Source organism: Zeus faber (assembly GCF_960531495.2).
Source record: "Zeus faber genome assembly, chromosome: 14".
Taxonomy (NCBI): Eukaryota; Metazoa; Chordata; class Actinopteri; order Zeiformes; family Zeidae; genus Zeus; species Zeus faber.
In genome coordinates, this window is record NC_137200.1 from 26,008,332 (window position 1) to 26,028,331 (window position 20,000).

Sequence of the window (20,000 nt, forward strand, 5' to 3'; positions counted from 1 at the left end):
GAGAATAATTACCAACGTTCCAGTGTACCATCTGACGTGCATTACAAAAATGTTTCATTGAGCAAGTTCAGTCCACAAGAGAAATTAAATATTTCACTTAATTTGTGACAATGATGGTATTTGATTTGAGCTGAACTAAATTGACTAGATTAATTGCATATTGTCATAGTTTTAAATAAAATGATACAATCCTATTTTGCTTTACATTTCGTAATTGAGCTTTTGTCCATGGCCAAAAGCATGTGGACACACACACGCTTCGGGGAAGGCTTTCCACTCCATGTTGGAACATGCCGGCAGGGATTTGCTCCCACGCAGACACAAGAGCATCAGTGAGGTCGGGCACTGATGTTGGGCGATGGGGCGTGGCTCGCAGTCGGTGTTCCACTTCATCCCAAAGGTGTGGAATTGAATCCGGGTCTGGGCTCTGTGCAGGTCAGTCCGGTTCTTCCACCAGAGTCGGTGAAAGATTCCTTCATGAGCCTCACTTTGTGCGCAGGAAACAGAACAGGGCCGTCCCCAAACTGCTGCCACAAAGTTGGAAGCGCAATTCTCTAGAATGTAATTTCCCTCCACAGGAATCAAGGGGCCAAGCCCAAACCACGGAGAGCGGCCCTGCCCATTATCCCTCCATCACCAGGCTTTACCGTTGGCACGATGCGCTCGGGCAGGTGCCGTTCTCCTTGATCCGCCAAATCCAGATTGGAGTGTGATCCATCACTCCAGAAAACGCGTTTCCAAATAGTCGCACGCTTTACGCCACTCCAGCCGACGCTTGGCAACGCGCGTGGTGATCATGGGCTTGTGTGCGGCCGCCCGGCTGCATCGCGAGGCTCGCGACAAACGGTTGTTTTGCTGAGGTTGCTTCCGGAGGCCGTTTGGAACTCGCGAGTGAGCGGGCGCCGGGCGGGGTCCGTTCCGGGAGCGGGCGTCGCCCCGAGACGTTTCCGCTTCACAAGAGAACTTAGGGTTGACCGAGGACAGGTCCAGCAGGGCAGGAATTTGACCGGGCTGATGGGTCGGAAAAGGTGGCGTTCGAAGACAGAGCTTGAAAGTCACCGAGCTCTTTAGTAAGACCCAACATCTGCTGCAGATGTTCAGACGGATTACTACTTACTTACTACTGAACCCACTTTTGGCTATGTAGTGTATTTTGTCGGTAGAAGTCAAACCAACTGAATCAGTCGCAGCTGAATCTCTCTAGGAGTAAGAACATAGGCCGTCAGAGATGTATGTTTAAAGGAAGTTTAAGGGAAGTAAAGAAGAAAGAGATCCTCGCGAGATAGAAGGTGGAAGTCAGTGCCAGTTGGGGCTCAGCCCTCGTTAGAAGGCATGCTCTTCATCCTTTACGCTGCCGTGCGTCTCATACTGAGTTGATCCACCGCAGACAGAAATAAGAGAGGGCCCTGATATAGTTTACTTTTTTTTTTTTATTTAAGTAGTTACGGCCAGAATGGCCCCGTAAAGGTCAATGAATTCATGCATTTTAAGTCATCTTGAATAATGCTGTTTATGGCGGGCACTGTGACTGTGTCGTGCGCTGCTCTCCTGGGCAAGCAGGCAGATCAAATAGGGCGGTCGCTGGTGTGAATCTGGGAGAAGGTCAAATACAGTCAACAATGTGAGACTCTCCGGAGAAGGTCACGGACGTTCAACACCTTCCTCAGCTGACAATTAGAGGAAGATTTCAATGGGTTGTAATTGGACCCAACCGTTAATTGATTTCATATTGCAAAATAAAATGCAGCTTCACAGTATCCATTGACACTGTTTTGAAAGAACACAATTTCACCAAAGCTGCATTTTCTTTGCTGAATTATAATATTTAAAAATGGAACATATGCGCCTCAGGTATTCTTCACGTCCCAGAGATTTGTTTCTGGTTGCCAGATTGGCAGCTTATAAAGGGGGATGTTCCACCCATTTATAGAAACAAACTCATTGTCCAAGGATCAGAAGCGCCGCGGCGCTGCTGTGCATAAACGCGTTGGGGCGTTAACTTCACTAGACTCGGCGGCGTTTCTTCCTGTGCCTTCTAGCGCCAAGCAACAAACGCCCAAATGGCTTTTGGCCCCGGCATCGCTCATTTCCTCCGTGTAAAAAAAGATCATCTGATGTCAACAATCCTCTGATGATTCCAGTGCACGTAATGCACCGAGGTATGAGCGCTGGCACCCGGATCTGCCGCTTCCAGCTCCGTGTGGTCAAGCTGAGCGCCTACGGTCCGGGAAGTACAAACCACAAGTTATATATACACAACACTTCTGTGCTTTTTGGGTTTAGCTATTTACAAGTTGTGTTTGGAGTATGTCAGTGCAAAATATATATTTTTAAACATTTATTCCCCGCAAGGCTTCTCAGCCGAGGGGTCTTGTGCTAGGGGTCCTAAACTAAAGCGAGAGCGGTTTGGGGACATAAGCCGCGTGGTTCTCGGGGATTGAGAGGAGATTGACCGGTCAGGGGGTCAAGTGAGGGGCGTCTCCTCCTGAACAGAGAGTCCGGTGTGGACTATCCTGAATACCACGGTCCGTTTGCACGACAACATATCCTACCCTTTAAGCGGGAAGCAAATTAGGCGCTACGGTGTTTTTTCCCCCTCCTGGACCCAAAGAAAAAAAAAACCACCCCCCCCAGAACTTGATTTGACGCGCCAAATCATGGAGGAAAACCGAAAAGAGCGAAGAGACGTTGATGGCCACCACCCCCGGGGGCGGCGTGTCGGATGCTTCCTGGCGACGCCAGAAAGAGAAGGAGGCGAACGCCCCGCCCAGCCGAGACCCCGAGCAGGAGCCTCGGTCTTCTATCACTCCCGGTCTCCCGGGGACAGACAGCCGGGCGGCCGCTCTCCGGCGGCGCCGTCTCTGCCGGCCGTGATAAGTTCTGTGCTTGTTGAACTAATGGTAAGGAAGCCTCATTACACACACACCTTCATTTACATGATTACAAGGTAATCAGCCGCGTAGGAAGTGCTTGTTTGCTTGTTTGTGCGTTGCTGTTTGTTTCTGGAGTTCTTGTTTGGGGGTCTGGTTTGGAGGCTCCTCTCATTACTCTGCGTAACAACCCGACCGGAGGGCGGCGGCACCGGGGCGGGACCGAGGGCGGCGGCACCGGGGAGCGCCTGCGCCTCTCGTTCCGTTTCCGACACTTGGCCACTGTCAGCGGCTGGGATGCGCGGACCCGCCCAGTGGAGCTCTCCCTGCGGTCAATTGGTGGAACCATCTGTGTGACAAGCAGAGTGCTTCACTTCCACAGGACCTCTCTCTCTCCCCTTTCTCTCTCTCCCCCCCTTATTTTCTCTCATTCTCTCTCTCTCTCTCTTTCTCTCTCTCTCTCTCCCTCCCTCTCCCTCTCTCTGTCCCCTTTCTCTCCCTCCCCCCTTACTCTCTCTCTCTCTTTCTCTCCCCCCTCTCTTTCTCTCTCCCTCTCTTTTTCTCTCTCTCTCTCCCTCCCCAACCTTTCTCTTGCCTTTCTCTCCCCCTCCCCTCTCTCTCTCTCTCTTTCTCTCTCTCTCCCTCCCCAACCTCTCTCTCGCCTTTCTCTCTCTCCCCCTCTCTCTTATTCTCTTCCCCTCTCTTTCTCTCTCTCTCTTCTCTCCCTCCCTCCCTTCCTCACCCCGCATCTCTCTCTCTTTCTCTCTCTCTCTCTTTCTCTCTCTCTCCCCCTCCCCAACCTCTCTCTCGCCTTTCTCTCTCCCCCCCTCTCTCTTATTCTCTCTCTCCCTCTCTTTCTCTCTCTCTCTTCTCTCCCTCCCTCCCTTCCTCCCCCCGCATCTCTCTCTCTCTCTCTCTCTCCTCTATCTCTCTCTCTCTCCTTCTCCCCCTCTCTCTTTTTCTCTCTCTCCCTCTCTTTCTCTCTTTCTCTTCTCTCCCTCTCCCTCTCTCTCTCCTCTCTCTCTCCTCTCTGTCATCTCCCACTCTCTCTCCCTCCATCCATCCTTCCCTCTCTATCCCTCCCTCTCCCTCTCTCTCTCTCTCTCCTCTCCTCTCAATCTTCTCTCACTCTCACTCTCTCCTCCTCCCTCTCCGTCACTCTCTCTCTCCCCTCTCTCTCCTCTCTCCCTCCCTCTCTCCCTCTCTCTCTCACTCTCTTTCCACTGAGAACGTCGGCGTGTGGTTCTTTTCTTCTTTTAAATGCATATGAGGGACACAGCTTTCCCAGTCGGGAGCGTGCGGACGTTTTGACTTCAACCTTGACTTTCCCGAAAGAATAATCCTGTGAGCGGCTCTGGTACGGGCCCAGCTTCACAGACCCCCCCGACGTCCCTTCGGGGGGGGGGTGCGTCTCACCCCCTCCTTTGGCTCGGTGCGCTGTTTTCACGTCGAAGGTTTTTTTGCGGTCGAACGCAAACTTTTCACCCCCCCGCCCCCCGCTCCGTCGGTCCTTTCCCCAAACTTGGGAGCGGGCGGAGCGTGAGCGATCGCACGTGATCCAAATCATCCCTCTCCGCTTTGTTTGTTTCCCCCCCGGCGTTTTAATGGCGTTGTTGGTTTTTTTGGGGGTTTTTTTTGGGGTTTTTTTTCGCGAACGTCTCCCTCTTACAGTTACATCTGGGATTGACCTTCCCTCCTTTTCCCTCTTAACGCCTCGGTAACTGCTCAATGATCTGTGCTCAGCAAACCCACTTTTGTTTGAGTTGACACAAACAGCATTCTGCATCATCCTCGTATTGAGTGGATCCGCCGATACTCGGGGCTCTGATATCAGTAATGGCCACCTTCCTTCTGTTGACCTTTTGTGTGTGTGTTTTAGGGTGTGTGCGTGGGCGTGCGCGTGGTGTGTAAATGTCAGACCCGCGTCTGATCACGAGTCCCCACGGACAAAACACCCGGGCTTCGGCGGCGGCAGCGGCGAGTCCCCCTCCCCTCCGCTTCCTGCCGGTGCCCCGGTCCACGGGGCTGGGATCTCCGGTCCATCTCGTTGGCCGCGGCGGCGCTCCGCTCCGGTCGGCTTCCGTCCCCTTTCCGGCCCGGACGTGGGCGGGCGGGCGGAGCGTCTTTTCCGTGCCAGCTGTTGCGCGGCTGACCTTTAAGTTGATGAAGCAGAGAGAGAGTGCGACCCCCCCGGCAGGGAGTGTTCAAAGTGCGACCCCCTCTGGTAATGGGAAGGGGGGGGGGGGTCCGGGGCCCAGCGGCGTTCTAAGGGATTGATCAGCGCCCGGGCTCAAATGCCAGTTAGGGGGGGGGGGGGGGACAGAGGAGAAGGCCAGACAGACTGTGGATCCGTCCCCCGCTTTGAAGCCCCACTTCACCCCATGAATAAACATGCTGCCATATCTGTCTGGACGCTGCCCCCCTTCCCAGGCGCAGGGTGGACGCGCAGGCCACGTGTGTCTCACCTTCCCTCTTTGTCCGCCATGTTGTTCTGCCGCTTCCCTCCTTTCTGCCCCGCGCTCCTCCTCCTCCTTCCTCCTTCCTCCTCCTCCTCCTTCCTCCTCCTCCTTCTTCCTCCTCTTGCCGCCTCTGTGTGTAAGCGGCACTGTTGCACGGGATTTGAATCCGGTCATCTGCGGCTTCCACAGATGTCGGCTTTCAGATTGGAGCGAGCTCCTTCCATGAAGGCCGAGTTTAAAGAACAGCATCGGAGAAGAAGGGAAGGCTAAACATTGAGGCAGAGACTCTTGTAGTTCAGTCAGTGGAGCGCTGTGTGTGTTTGTGTGTGTTTTTGTTTTTGTGTATGTGTGTGTGTGTGTGTTTGTGTGTGTGTGTGTTTGTGTTTGTGTGTTTGTTTGTGTTTGTGTGTGTGTGTTTGTTTGTGTTTTTGTGTGTTTGTTTATGTGTGTGTGTGTGTGTGTGTGTGTGTGTGTGTGTGTGTGTGTGTGTGTGTGTGTGTGTGTGTGTGTGTGTGTGTGCTAATAGCTGGAAAGTGAACACCTTCAGTGAGCCCCTCAGTCCCAATCTGCAGCCACTCACCAGAGCTAAGAGCAGGGGTTCTCCAACTCTCCCGGCGCCACAACCTCCAAATAGATATGCATTAACGGCCGGCGGAGGCCTGGGAAAAACACTGTTGGACGAGTGCAAACCCTTTGATCAGAACCAAACAGTAAACAACACCAGGCTCTGTTTCTAACTCCAACGAGGCGGAGCACCCGTATTACACCCAATGTCTGGACGCCAATGTCTGGCATCCAATTAAGTACGGAGCTGATTCTGAGATGATTTGAATCCTTCGTGTGGATACCACAGTCATTAACCTGACCAGACCTTCGCACCAAATTCGATCACATTCGGTCCGGCTACCGGTAGCGACGTGAACGTAGAGTACAATGCGTGGGGTTCAACTTAGGCGAACTTGAAAATTGCGGCGTCGACCAGTAGCAGAGCAGCTTTGACTCTGTTGACTTTTGAAGGGGCCGAACACAGCGGGGTATGATGTTAGCCAGGTCCAAACATCCTATTTCCTCCAATTCTGCTCTGCTCGGATAGAAAAGGGACCCGGCTTGGGGTTTTTCGTGAAACGGTGAGCGCGGAGGTGGAGAGATGCTCTTTAGCCGTTTACTTTTATTGTTTATCGATTTTTTATTTTGTGGAGAAAAAAACCTTATTAAAAACATTAACATTCAGTTTAAAATGCGTCTGGAGAGGGTCTTTAATAAATTATGTAAAAAATGAACTCCAACTGAGTTTGCCTGGAGAACCCACTGACCCCAACGAGGATCCAAGAATCCCGAGAGGAATCGCTGGAATCATCTTGAATAGATTTGTATCGGATAGAACCACTGTTAAGAGATTAACGTCTCGTGCAATTATATTGTAATCATGTATGCACATTAATGCATGTACTTACATGATCATATTCTCAATAATACACTGGATGCATTGTGATGCAAGTATTTTACATTGCCCTCACAATAAATCTGCAAGCCCAGCTATCTTTGACGGCAGACCCCTTCTTAAGCGCAATATCAAAAGTGTTTTTTCCAATCCCTCCCCTAGTCTATTTTTTATCCCGTGCTAAACTCTGTGCTCGGGCTGAGGGGACGTTGTCTGGTTCTGCTCTTTTCAACAAGGGTCTGTGAAGCCCTTTCAAGTCTCGCTGTGACTAAGAGCTTTCGGGATGTAGTGCGGCAGCCGGAGCTGAAGGGGGTGGGGTCGGGGAAGAGTCCGTGTCTGGGGCTTCCATCCCCAGCCACACCGGCTGCTCGGGAGAGGGAGGGAGGACCGGCAGCTCCGGCACGACACGCGTCCCAGCACCTCCCCGTGTTGATGAAGATACGGGCCGATCATGTTCATGCAGTGACGTGGACACAGAATGTACGGGGCGCCGTGGAGCTGCGTGGGTTTCCAAAAGGTACCTGGCGCTAATCGCTGCGCTAATGTGAGATTTGAGCAAATGAAAAATTAACATCTTTAGTTTTCCCTGAGACTCCGCCATGCAACAGTCAACTTGACACGTGGACACTCATCCGTGAAATGAAGACCAGGAACAAAGAAGTAAATAAACAGCAGCCGGCGTCGCGCTGTACAGGGACGGCCACAGTGGGATAGAAAGCAATTCACCGTCACCGCTGCTGGTTCCTCTAACGTGTGTGTATGTGTGTGTGGGGGGGGGGTGATGATGTAATCCACAGGAGTGGATTACATCATCATCACGCCCGGACGACACCGAGCTGATTTATTAGTCAATCTGTGATGTCATAACGTGCACATCACCATTCACCCCCACATTGTGTGTGTGTGTGTGTGTGTGTATGTGTGCGTGTGTGTGTGTGTGTGTGTGTGCATGTCTGTGTGCATGTCTGTTTGCATGCGTGTCTGTGTGCAGGAGTGCGTATGCAGGAGTGTGTGTTTGTATGCAGGAGTGTGCGTGTGTGTGTGTGTGTGTGTGTGTGTGTGTGTGTGTGTGTGTGTGTGTGTGTGTGTGTGTGTGTGTGTGTGTGTGTGTGTGTGTGTGTGTGTGTGTGTGTGTGCATGTGTGTGTGCACGGGTGTGTGTGTGTGTGTGCAGGAGTGTGTGTGTGTGAAGACTGATGAATAGATGCTGGTCTCAGATGTTGTGGTGTTTCGTAACCCTCTCGCGGTGCAGGACCGGGTTATTTTTAGGTTACGCTTATTTCAGGTATGAGTAATGACCCCAATAAGATAAGATAAGGCGAGGCGAGGCAAGGGGCAAGACAGGGGGGCCGAAAGATAAGATACAATAAGGTGCAGAGCGTCAGCAGAATGTGGTGCCACGGCTCAGCCCGTTCACACAAACCAAGAAGGTGAAGGAAGCCACGCTGAGGCCCCAAACCGGGGCCCTTCCACTCCAAAGTTGTGTCCAAAACTATTTGGCTCATGGGGCCAAATGTTCTGAGGTTATCGGTGGGATTGAAAAATCAAATCCTAAAATGCATGGGTAACCCGTGTAGAGATGCTAGAATGGGGTTCATACGTCCGTCTGCAGAAGTCTGCACCAGAATGTTCTTCACGGTCCAACAAGGACCCCACCATCAGCAGCACGTGACCACCGAGCGGTCCACAAACGGCGCGCCAAAACGTCAGAGTTAATGTAGAGTTAATGTCAGAAGGACCAGTGCACCTCCCGGTTCTCCTGATGAACACTTGCATTTAAAAATAACTGGGGGCCAGAAATAGATGATTACTTTTCCCGAAGCGACGTCTAATGAAACAAAAAGCTGCCCTTCTTTGAGGAAGCCTACGCGCGGGAGCTGGGATGTGATGAGGCATGGAGTCCATATCTGTGTTGGAGTTCTCGGACAGTTCCTAATTAGAAGGTGGCATGGCGTCTGCTGACAGGCACTTAAGAAAATATGTAGTGCATATACGAGCAGTTATTTCCTTCACCTAGTGGCCTGGTCTGATTGGTCATGGCCTAAAGAAGTCGTCCTTCATATGCGTAAATAATAACATAACAAGGGGGCACCCCCGAATAACCTTGAAAACGGGGTCAAACGTTTGTAGCACCGAGGAGCCCCAGAGAGGGAGAGGCAGCCATATTGTTCCCAGTGTCTAATGAAGGTGTCACAACATTTCTATTGCTGGATTGTGTTTGAAAGTAGTGGGGTGGAGTCCACCATTCATTTGATATAAAGCTGCTACTGACCAGAACCAGAACACACTGACCGGTCAGATCTGCTCAGAGGCACTGGTGGTGAATAACCAGATACAATACCAATATAGCTATATATAAACTGTATATATACACAGTATATATATAGCTCTGTGTGTGTGTGTGCGTGTACGTGTACGTGTGCCTGTGCCTGTGCGTGTGCGTCCGTGTGTGTGTGTGTGTGTGCAGCAGGGTGTCTCTTTAAGTAGGACAGTGGAAATTGATGGCCGGCTCTGAAAGCTGACCTACATAAAGACACAGACGAACTAGTTCCCTCAGCGTGCGAGCTGAGCACACGGTGCCGCACAGAGCGCTCAATTCAAACGTAAAATTCCCCGTCGGCTTTCCATCAGAGTTCCTGTTGTAATGTGTATTCTGACCAGGAAGACCAAAGAAGCAGATTCATTGTGGTGTAATTGGTCAAATACAAAGATTTAAGTTCAACTAGGAAACGTATTTTGGACGGTGGCTTTACCTGAGCCTAAAATGACATTATTTTGTGTATCTGGTATTATTTATTATTATCATTTTATCATTATTATTATTATCATTATCATGATCATTATCATTATTATTATTATTATCGTCATAATTTTGTTATTATTATTATTATTATTATTATTATTATTATTATTATTATTATTGTATTATTATTATTATTATTATTAGGGATGGATCCCAAATGTTGCTGATCTGATTATTATTATTATTATAATTATTATTATTATTATTATTATTATTATTATTATTACTACTACTATTATTATTATTATTACTGCTATTATTATTATTATTGTTATTATTCTCCTTGGCATTTCTCGGGCTAAAAGTGTCTGGAACAGGACAACACTGCAGTTACGGATACAGTTGAGGTGTTGAAGTTCCAACCAAATCAATCCCCATTCAATCCCAGGAATAAGTCAAAAACAGATTAAATTTGACCGGAGTGAGACGAACGTTCATGCATCACCGACACGCCAAGGTGGTAAAACTTGCGGTCGGGTGGTGGAGCGGGATGAGTTTGTGGAGTAAGACGCTTTGTCTCATCATCATCCAATTCATTATAAATGTGAGGGTTGTGGCTACGAACGTCCATTCACGTCGTGTGCGGTCTGTGGCAGGAAAGTAACAGTATGATATGTCACACTACAGTACAGTATCTACCAAAATACCACGGTACTTCACGGTTTAAATGTTACCCCTTTGTTTCCTCTACATTCAATTAGTAAATATTTGACATTAAAGAAGAAAGACACATGGTAAAGCCTCTGCAGCGCAGCGCGGGAAGGCGTTTGTCGGGGCTCTCACATTCACAGGAGAGGAAAATAAGGACATATATATCAAAATACCACTTATTTGTACAGTTGAAGATGTAAACTTTAATTCACCTCATGTTGTAGCTGCGCTGTAACACAAGGACATGTTGTAATAATCCATTCAATGACTCATTCCCCGAAGCGCCACGTTCCACCATGTTGATAAAGCACTGTGTCTTAAAATATTGGCCCAAAGCAGTTCTGCACGTAAACAAAGATGGCCGAACGTGTCGAACGAACATCTCGTCATCTGAGCATGTTCATGGACCATGATCACTACCACGGCCTGCTGGTCACTTCCACTAGGGGCGCTTAAGCTAGTGGTCTGGACCAGTAAGTGAGTGGTCTGTGGAGTGGTCCTTGTGGTCCGGACCAGTTTCTCAGTGGTCCGTCCGTGGTCCTTTTGGTCTGTACGTGGTCCTTGTGGTCGGTCGGGGTCCTTGTGGTTCGGACCAGTTTCTCAGTGGTCCGTCCGTGGTCCTTGTGGTCAGTCCGTGGTCCATGTTGTCCATCCGTGATCCGTCCGTGGTCTTGGTGGTCGGTCCGTGGTCCTAGGTATCAGATGTGTTCTGCTGCAGACTACCATTTAAATGAACCCATTTAGATTGTGTGATTGTTTGTGTAGAGAGGCTGCTCACTGCCGAGCCAGTGGACTGGACCAGCTGCACCCCAGCTCAGAATTAAACACAGAATTAGAAAAACGAAAAATCTTGTGTACAGATGGGTCACTGTCTACAATAAATATATTAAACATAAAATAATCGTCATTAATATATATATATATATATATATATATATATATATATATATATATATGGTATTGTTTTATTAAAATATACACAATACCATATATCTTTGTAATTTTTAGATATTAATATTGGCATTTATGTTTGTTCTAATAAATATTAGTCCCAGAAGCAGCAAGACATTTATGCACAGCAGGAAATTAAATACAGAATATTCAATCACACAATCACACAATCTAAATGTGTTTTTTAAATGGTAGTCTGCGGTGCAAACACACTGCCTGATCTGGCAGCAAAACACATTTGCTATCTAGGACCATGGACGGACCACAAGGACCATGGACGGACCACAAGGACCATGGACGGACCACAAGGACCGAGGATGGACCACAAGTACCACGGACAGACCACAAGGACCACGGAGGGACCACAGACAAACCACAAGGAAGCATGGATGGACCACAAGGACCATGGACAGACCACAATGACCACAGACGAACCAGAAGGACCACGGACGGACGGACCACAGACAGACCACAGGGACCATTGATGGACCACAAGGACCATGGACGGACCACAGACAGGCCACAAGGACCACAGACGGACCACAAAGACCACTCACTAACTGGTCCTAGTGGTAGTGACCAATGGTCTGTGTTAGTAGCCATAGTTCATGGACAGACCCCTGAATTGGCTACATCCCCCTCACCTGTTCCACCGAACCCGGTGCCGTGTCCTCATGTTGCAGCATTGGATCCAGTCGTAACAAAAACTGTAGGAGTGGAAAACGGCCCTAAACATATTCTGTTTGTGACCTCACACATGGAGTTGGCTTGAGGCTCCGGGGCAACGGGTCTGAATCATGTCGGACCCGGGACCTTGAAAATTTGTAATTGCTGTCGATAATGGACCCTGTGTATTGCTGTACAGCTATACTGTATATCATTTTGTTAGCATCATTGAAATGGTCACTTGCTGCCTTTTCATTTGACCAAATGTCCTCCATTTTTGACAAAAATATTCTTTGCTAAATTACCTTTTTTTTTTTTTTTTTTTGGCGATAATCTCACTCAAACGAGAGCACATTTCTCATGAAGAGCAGCTTAAATGTCAACTGCTCGGTCCATATTGTTGCTCCACAGAGGATGCTCTGTAACCTTGGAAGCAGCAAGCTGATCAGCCTCCCAACGCCCTGCGTGCAACCTTATTTTGCTTCCAAGTGCAAACTGTGTGTTTATAGATAACAGGAATCAGCAACCATTATTCTGTGTTTGATAATTATATAAATAAAAATAAAATTGGGTCTGAGCCCGTTCACTTGTCCTTACACTAATTAGACATTGCCCCGACCATTTTCCTGATGATACAGCAAGGGCCGGTCCGTCCTTTCATAAATAAAAAATACGGCAAAATTAAGTTATTTTGTCAAAAACATGTGTTATCGTAGTTGTCAGTGGGACCAGGAGATGATTTTAAGGTAGGTTTGAATATTCAGAAACGCGAAAATAAAGAGTCCCCAAACCCTAATCCTCCCTCAAAAGCTGAGTTATCATTAGGAGAAGGGTCAGGGGTCATGTGAAACGTGTGTGATGACCAGTACATGGTCACAGTATGGTCGTGTAATTGATTTGGGTTCGGGTCAGGCCCTCAACCCTCAAATATGAATAATTTGTGATGAAAACCAACACCATCAATTCCGAATAAAATCGCGCCACATTGGAAGAAAACGCGCCACATTGGTTTGTATTCGTTTGCTAAGGAAGCAACGGGACAAAGCAGGAGCTGTTGGTGAAGGGAGTGTAACAGAACCACATAAGAGTTGAATCAGATCTCTGAAACGACGCCGTGATCCTCCATTTGGATGCAAGGCGACAGAACCACTCAGTGGAAATGTTTTATTGCCTGTGAGTTGCGCTCTCCTCGGTTCCTCCTGTTCCCCTGCCCTCGTGCTCTGTGCTGTTTCAGAGTTCATGCTACTGACTGTATTAAACAGAGGATTAGAGCCCCGGGCCCTGGATCCTCAGTAATGGCAGAGGGAAATACTGATCAAAGGCTCTAACAGCGCTGTGGGTGTTGGAAGGTCCCCGTCTGCTGCTCTGCATCTAAAAAACACTGCACGCTACCGAGTGCAGGAAGGAGAGTAATGCCGACTGCGACGCCATAGGATGATGGGGCTGGAAGTTTACTGTGTGTGTGTCTGTCTGTGTGCCTGTCTATGTGCCTGTCCGTCGCTGTCTGTCTGTCTGTCTGTCTGTCTGTCTGTCTGTGTGTGTGTGTGTGTGTGTGTGCGCGCGTATGGGCATTTGTCTGTGTGCGTGCGCGCGTGTGTCGTAATGATACTATTATTATTATTATTATTATTATTATTTTTATTATTTATTTTGTATTATTATTATTATTATTATTATTATTATTATTAATAATATTAATATTATTATTCATATTATAGCCATATTTCAACACCCTACTCCTCCCACAGTTCACATTCCTACTACTACACTTCTACTCCTCCCACATTCACACACACACATTTATCAAATGAGCTGTAACTTGGTGGAAGGTGGACAGCGCTTTATGAAATATTCCATTGTTTGTACATCATGCATCAAAAATATCCAGTCATCACTGAAACATGCGGTATGTAAACATACATGTAATCATACATAAAAAGACGATATACCACTATCTATATATATATTTATACAGTATATATATATATGTGTGTATGTATATATATATACACACATTCTCACATAGACACACACACACACACAGGGCCAGCACACTTTTACAATTTCACCGGGAATTTCCGCGTTTTCATTATTATTTGTATTTTATTTTTTATTTTTCTCACAAGGGACCCATCTGCCTTTTGCATTTAACTTTTAATTTACTCTATGATAAGGGCCTCAAACTACAGGCCCGGGGCCCACATATGGCCCGCCAGGCAATTTAATGCTGCCTGCTACATGTTAATGCCTGCTACAAATTAATCACAATGCTAAATGAATCCACACAATTTAACTTTATATTTTGACAATAAAACTCTGCGTACGTAATGCATATACGTAATTAAATAAAACTCTTGATTGTGATGCCAGTGGTCCCAGGCCGTCTGAGTTCGAGACCCCTGCCCTACGTCATGAGCAGAGCTCCGCCCCCAGCTCTGACCCCCGCTCTGCTCAGCACTGACCTAGAAAGTTGTGCGTAATGAGGACCCGGTCCCCACCTCGTGCCTCGGCGCTGACACACATGCAGTCCCTCTTGTGTGCTCAGTGAAATATTTTTAGCCGCCGCCATTAGGGAGTTTGGGGACGTCTGCCCAAACAAATAGCTGAATTAAATCTTCTTTTTTTCCACTCACGGGTGAGGCTTTAAAGAACGCAACACAGGTATCTTCACAAGCAGCCCTTAAGAACAACTAGGGTTACAAACACTCATTCAAGTACTGAATAATTTCTGTCGGTCAGTTGATAGTGAGAGTGCCGATTTTGGAGATTCAGATCCATATATTCATTATATTCAGTAATGCATTTACATGCATCAGTAAAAGTATCAGAGCCGATACTCTGTAGTGGGATCAGTATCTGTGCATCTCTAAATAAAATAATATTAATCATTACATTATGAGTAAATCACGTCACTGTGTCTTTAATACGCTAAATGTAATGGAAACCGGGTGTCCCAGCAGTCTTGGTATAGGATAAGATAAGATAAGATAAGATAAGATAAGATAAGATTAGATAACACCTTATTGGTCCCGTGAGGAAAAGACAAAAGAGTGAAGGTGAAGGAGATAAAAATAAAAATGAAGAAACAAGTAAACAGGGAGCAGCACGGGGGAAGATATGATAATATAATATGAGTAGAAAGTACGTAGTAGAGTACGCAGTAATAATATATCATACTGATAATATAATATATAGTATAATAATAATAGCACTAGTAGCAAGTTATATGTTATGTATGTATATGTAAAGCAGTGTAGTAAAAACATTTTTGTATAGTATATATATTTTTATATTTATATTGAGAGAGGGTCTCAATTAGCAGCATAATAGTGATAATAATGCATTATAATAACAATTATCACAGCAGTGTCGTACAGAAGTGGACTGTTCTGCATCATTATCTGAGTTCCACCACCTTCCGCCTCTGGCACAACCAGCTTTCATGGTGAAACGGCCTGGGTCTGCAACGAGGAATTGGTGGTGACGAAAGCTGAAAAAATCATTGCAATAAGTGTGAAAATGAAGAATTGAGTTGAGATTGGTAAAGGGCTGTTAGACTCTGGGGAGTGATCCGTCCTAATAAGTGTGAGCGAGTACTCAGCCACATCACACCTATTACCAGCCCCATACTCCCATTGGACAGCTTGTGTTCTCATTTTAACAGCTTTGTTTGGGCCGTGGGTTGGTTGTTCGCTGAGTTTCTGAGGTGTCGACACCGCTCTCCTTGTCTGTGTCAGCGTTGACAGTCTTTAATATTCGTACGGAGTCAGACCCCCCGCCGTGCAGCACTTTGTTGAATTGTTGGAGGGGAACGGCGAAGAAACCAAAGCTGGATCTGCGAGATGCTCAGTGAGCGGATAAGATGGAGGAGGATAAGCAGGTGGATGAAGAGCGGCGGCCTGAGGAGTGGTGGCCTGTGACTGTGCATGCTCTATGAAGCAGGTTAGTAGTACTAGGTACTGCAGTCATCTGGAAGGGGTGTGGTCAGCATATACCTTCATGGCACCGATTCTCAGGTGGTGGGTCCCGGTCCGAAACTGGGTCACTGGTACATTTCCAGCGGACGGTTTATATACGTCCAGTTCTTCAAATGACGATGTCAATATTTTTTGGAAGTGTACCAAATTTCCATTGCTGTGCTTTTATTTTGAAGCAGGCCACAACATCGTACAGTTAAGGACAAATAAATAGATAAATGAATAATTTTTGCTCAGATTTTTATTATTTTTAATCTCTGCGTTTTTCGGGCTAAAAGCACCTGAAACACTGCAATCGCAGTACACACAGACACGGTTGAGGTCTCGTTGGAACCGGGACGTTTGATCATTGTCGATCTACATTTGAAGCAGAAATTAGTGAAAAACTGTTGCAAATTTTACCGGAAGTTGAAGAAACGTTGCCGCGACTTGATTCGTTTGAGGAGCGGCGCTCGGTTTCCGAGAGTTGCGATGTGTAGACCTGGTGGCTCCACGTAGTACTCACGCTTGATCAGAGGACAGACCGGAGGAGCCGGTGCAGCGTTCAATGTCAACTCGGAGAATTGTATGTCGTGCTTCACAGAACCCCACAGAACCCCGAAAACGGTCCAAACCAAATGATGGTGTGTACGGAACCTTGAAAAACTGTAATACGTACCTAACACGACTAAACTGCACCCCATGTATTGCTGCCTGCAGCTATATTCATTATCATATTTTTATGATTATTATTATTATTACTATTATCATTATTATTTGAAGTATTATTGGTATTTCTATATAATAATCTTAATTATTATTATAAAAAAACTCCGTCTTTCAGTTCTTATGTCAAATTAAATCAATCAGTCGCTTCCTACACAGTTTTCCACATGAAAGATACTTTTTGAACAGAAAAGCATTGTGTAATAATGCATTTAGCCAAATAAATCTGGGTGATTCAAATCCTAAATTTGTATTTGGGTCCCGGGCCTGGTATTGAGCCAGTCCCCAGGAAGACGTTTCCCTCCCAGTGCAGACTGGTGGCTGGTGCCGGTGTGTAATGGCGGCCAGTTGATGGGGGATCCTGCGGCGGCAGGAGGCAGTCCTGGTGATGGGGGGGCGATGAGTTAACCTCTCCTCTCGCACTCTTTCTTCCACAGTGGCTAAACCCCCTCTCCATCGCTCTCTTCCTCCCTCGGCACACTCGCTCCCCAGACTCCACTCTCCCCTCCCCACGCCCCGTCTGTGACAAATCACTCCTGGCGGTTGATTTGTTGGTTGTCAAAAGTGCTTCTGGTGGCGGAGTGGCGGCGGGGGGGCGGTCTTCCAGAGTCTCACCCGCCTCCCCCACCTCTCACCCCACACGGGGCTCTCCTCGCATAACCCTCCTATAGAAATGTCGAAATCATGAAGGTTTGAATATGAAAGGCTTTGTTCCCTACAGACTTTGCTTTATATCCAACGGGATCCCAAACGGGTCCGCGGCCCCCTAGGAATTGCAAAAATATTATTCTTTTGTATATACTGTATATGTTTTCATTTATTTGTTTTCGGTGTTTTAAAATAGCATTTAACGAAAACAGGCTTGTTTATCTTGGTGAGTGTCTCAGTGAAATGGAAAGGAGAGCCGCCTCCGCCGCGCTTACGCTGGAGATGCCATTAAATACATCTTGATTATTTTGTGTTTGTGTTCCACGTCTCGACGCGCTACCTCTTAAACGGGGAAAAAAAGTTCTCGGTGTTTTTATTAATGTCCTCCCTGCTTTGGCTTTGAAATGACTGTGATCACGAGGGGCAGCTTAACGCGGCGCGTTTGTTCAAAAGGGAGAAAGAGAGTCTGTGAAACTCAAGTGTGGAAGCCGTTGTTTCTTCAGAGGACGGGACTCCGGGAGGGTCCCGCCGTTGCCCTCCCAGATGCTCACGCGCTCCCTGTTTCCCTGAATTAGAGACGCCGCTCTGCGCCAGATGCACGCTCCTTGAACCAAGATTTAGAAATCCTCCCCTCTTTTATCTAGCTTGACGCCTAACGTTACATAGAGACGCGCTATAAATATTCAGCTTGTCAAGACTAGTCTGCGTGGCGGTGGAGCGTGCAGTCTGGCTCGTGGGCCTTGGTGAACCAAAGTTATTCCCCACGCGGCCACGAGCGTCTGTATTTATTGAACGAAAAAGTGGAGGAGCGTGCAGCTGCCAAAGCAAAGTGGAGACGGCTCACGGTCGGCGGTGCTGGATGGAGCTTCAAAACAATGGATTATACACCCATGCCTGCTCAAACAACCCCCAAAATTAAAAGTCAATGTTTTAAAACGTGCCGCGGGGGGGTGGGTGCGAGATACGCGCGTGGGTGTGAGATTTGAACCCGTCCCCGGAATTCCATTGGTGTGTGGGGGCCGACCCACCGCGACGCACCGAGACGGATGGGACATGTACGCGTTGTGCACTTACGCAGCCGACGTTCCAGTCGGGTCAGAACCTCCATTTGTTTGATGAATGAGTAAAAAAAGGACGTGCAGGCGGAGTGGCGGTGGCTCCGTCATCCTGATGGCTTTCATAGGAGAAGGGACAGCTCCATTTTGATAACAGGAAGTAGATGCTCACGGCGGTAGCTCGGGTTCACTTGAGCAGATGAAACGTGTCTCGTGTACGATCGCGCTGCTTAGCTTGGGTGCCATGGCGACAGGCTTTGACATCCAAGGGGCTTCCTTTGGGCGGGTGGATCCCATCGTCATGCTTGTTTACAAAAGGCGTGATGAGTCATGTTTTTCCAGAGTGCAGAGGACTTTTGGCGAATCACACATGTTGGATTGGGAATGTGACCTCATGAGGCTTTAAGTTAGAAGACGGTGGAAACTTTGCGGGAGGAAATAATGACCCTGCCTTCCGAGGATCAATGCGCGACTGCAATGCATCAACCTTTTTCCATAAACAAGTGGCTCCTGATTATTGATCTTATTGTACCCGGTGACCTGTAACAAAGCTTGGTTGTTAGGGTCAAGTTAAAACTCACGTCAGAATGAAATCTAAGATCCCATGCGTGGTTTTTCTAGCTCTTTGTCCAATTTGGGGTCTCCAAAAAAAAGAAATCATCTCTACAAGGGGGTTACCCTGTACCCAACCCCAACCCTAACCCTCTACAACCTAAACAAAACACAAATCTTCCGCTGGGCCCTCTCACAATTATAGCGATTACAGCGACAATTATAATTATTGGTTTTCATTGGTACTTCATTTTTTCATGTTTTGTGTTTGTCGGTAACTTTGATTACATAACTACAGCTAATTCTAAGGAATGGCATCCTATATTCTGTCAAATAAAAAAAAATCTGAAAATGTGAGCTATGGAGTTATGTAACATGTGTGTGTTGAGTAGTGAAGGGACTTAAACTCGATGGACTGGTCCTTTATATGTGACGGGGTGTGAAGCTCATTTCTATTGATTTCTATGTGAAGACTGTACTGTGATCAAGGGCGACGGAAATAAATTGGAATCCTCCCTGACCTTCAACAGAATCTCCCAGAATCGAAATCCCCCTCCGCCACCTCCTCGTCCTCCGATGGAAACCGTAGAACAGGTTTATGTTCTCGCAACCGGCCTTTTGTCCCCGAAGCCCGGGCGTCCCGGGGTCCCCGGTCGGTCCCGGGCCTCCTCTTCCGTGGGCTCCGGGAGAGCGGCCTGACCGGCGTCCGGCGTCCGAGTGGACGAGCGCCTGTCGGTCAGAGCGCGGGGCTGTGCATGGTAATGGCTGTTTAAGCTCGGCCCGAGGGGGATTTGATTTCGTCGGGCTGGTGTTTGCGATGCTGAAAGGAAAGCCATCTTCTTTCATTCCCCACTCGCTGCTTCATCCAGTGCCTGTGTTCCCTTTGTGCGGCTTCCCCTCTCGCACAAAGCAATAGAATATCAGTTTCGCTTTCAACCTGAGCAATACAGCAGCTAGATTGCTTTGTGTGTCACCATCAAAACACAGACGGAGCGCGGCAATCCACTTATGCTCAGAAAGTCTCAAACCATCTCGCCGCTGTTTCTTTGCGCTAAAAGACGGGGTTAAGCTTTTATCTTATAAATCCGAAGTGAAAATCCCACAGTCAATGACACATTCATTCTGAAGCCCGCATTAACATAAAAACGAGGGCTTGTTATACAGTGAAATTTCAATAAAAAGAACACAAAATGCATTTAATGAATTTCAGATGCTGGGCCTGG

The 20,000-nt window shown here is 47.5% G+C and overlaps 1 protein-coding gene across 3 annotated transcripts in view; it reads left to right on the forward strand.

Annotated features, from left to right (window-relative positions):
* The window catches only part of LOC307240572 (RNA-binding protein Musashi homolog 2), a 229,858-nt gene that overhangs the window by 145,426 nt on the left and 64,432 nt on the right, over nt 1–20,000 (forward strand). The gene's annotated exons all lie outside the window — the stretch shown is intronic.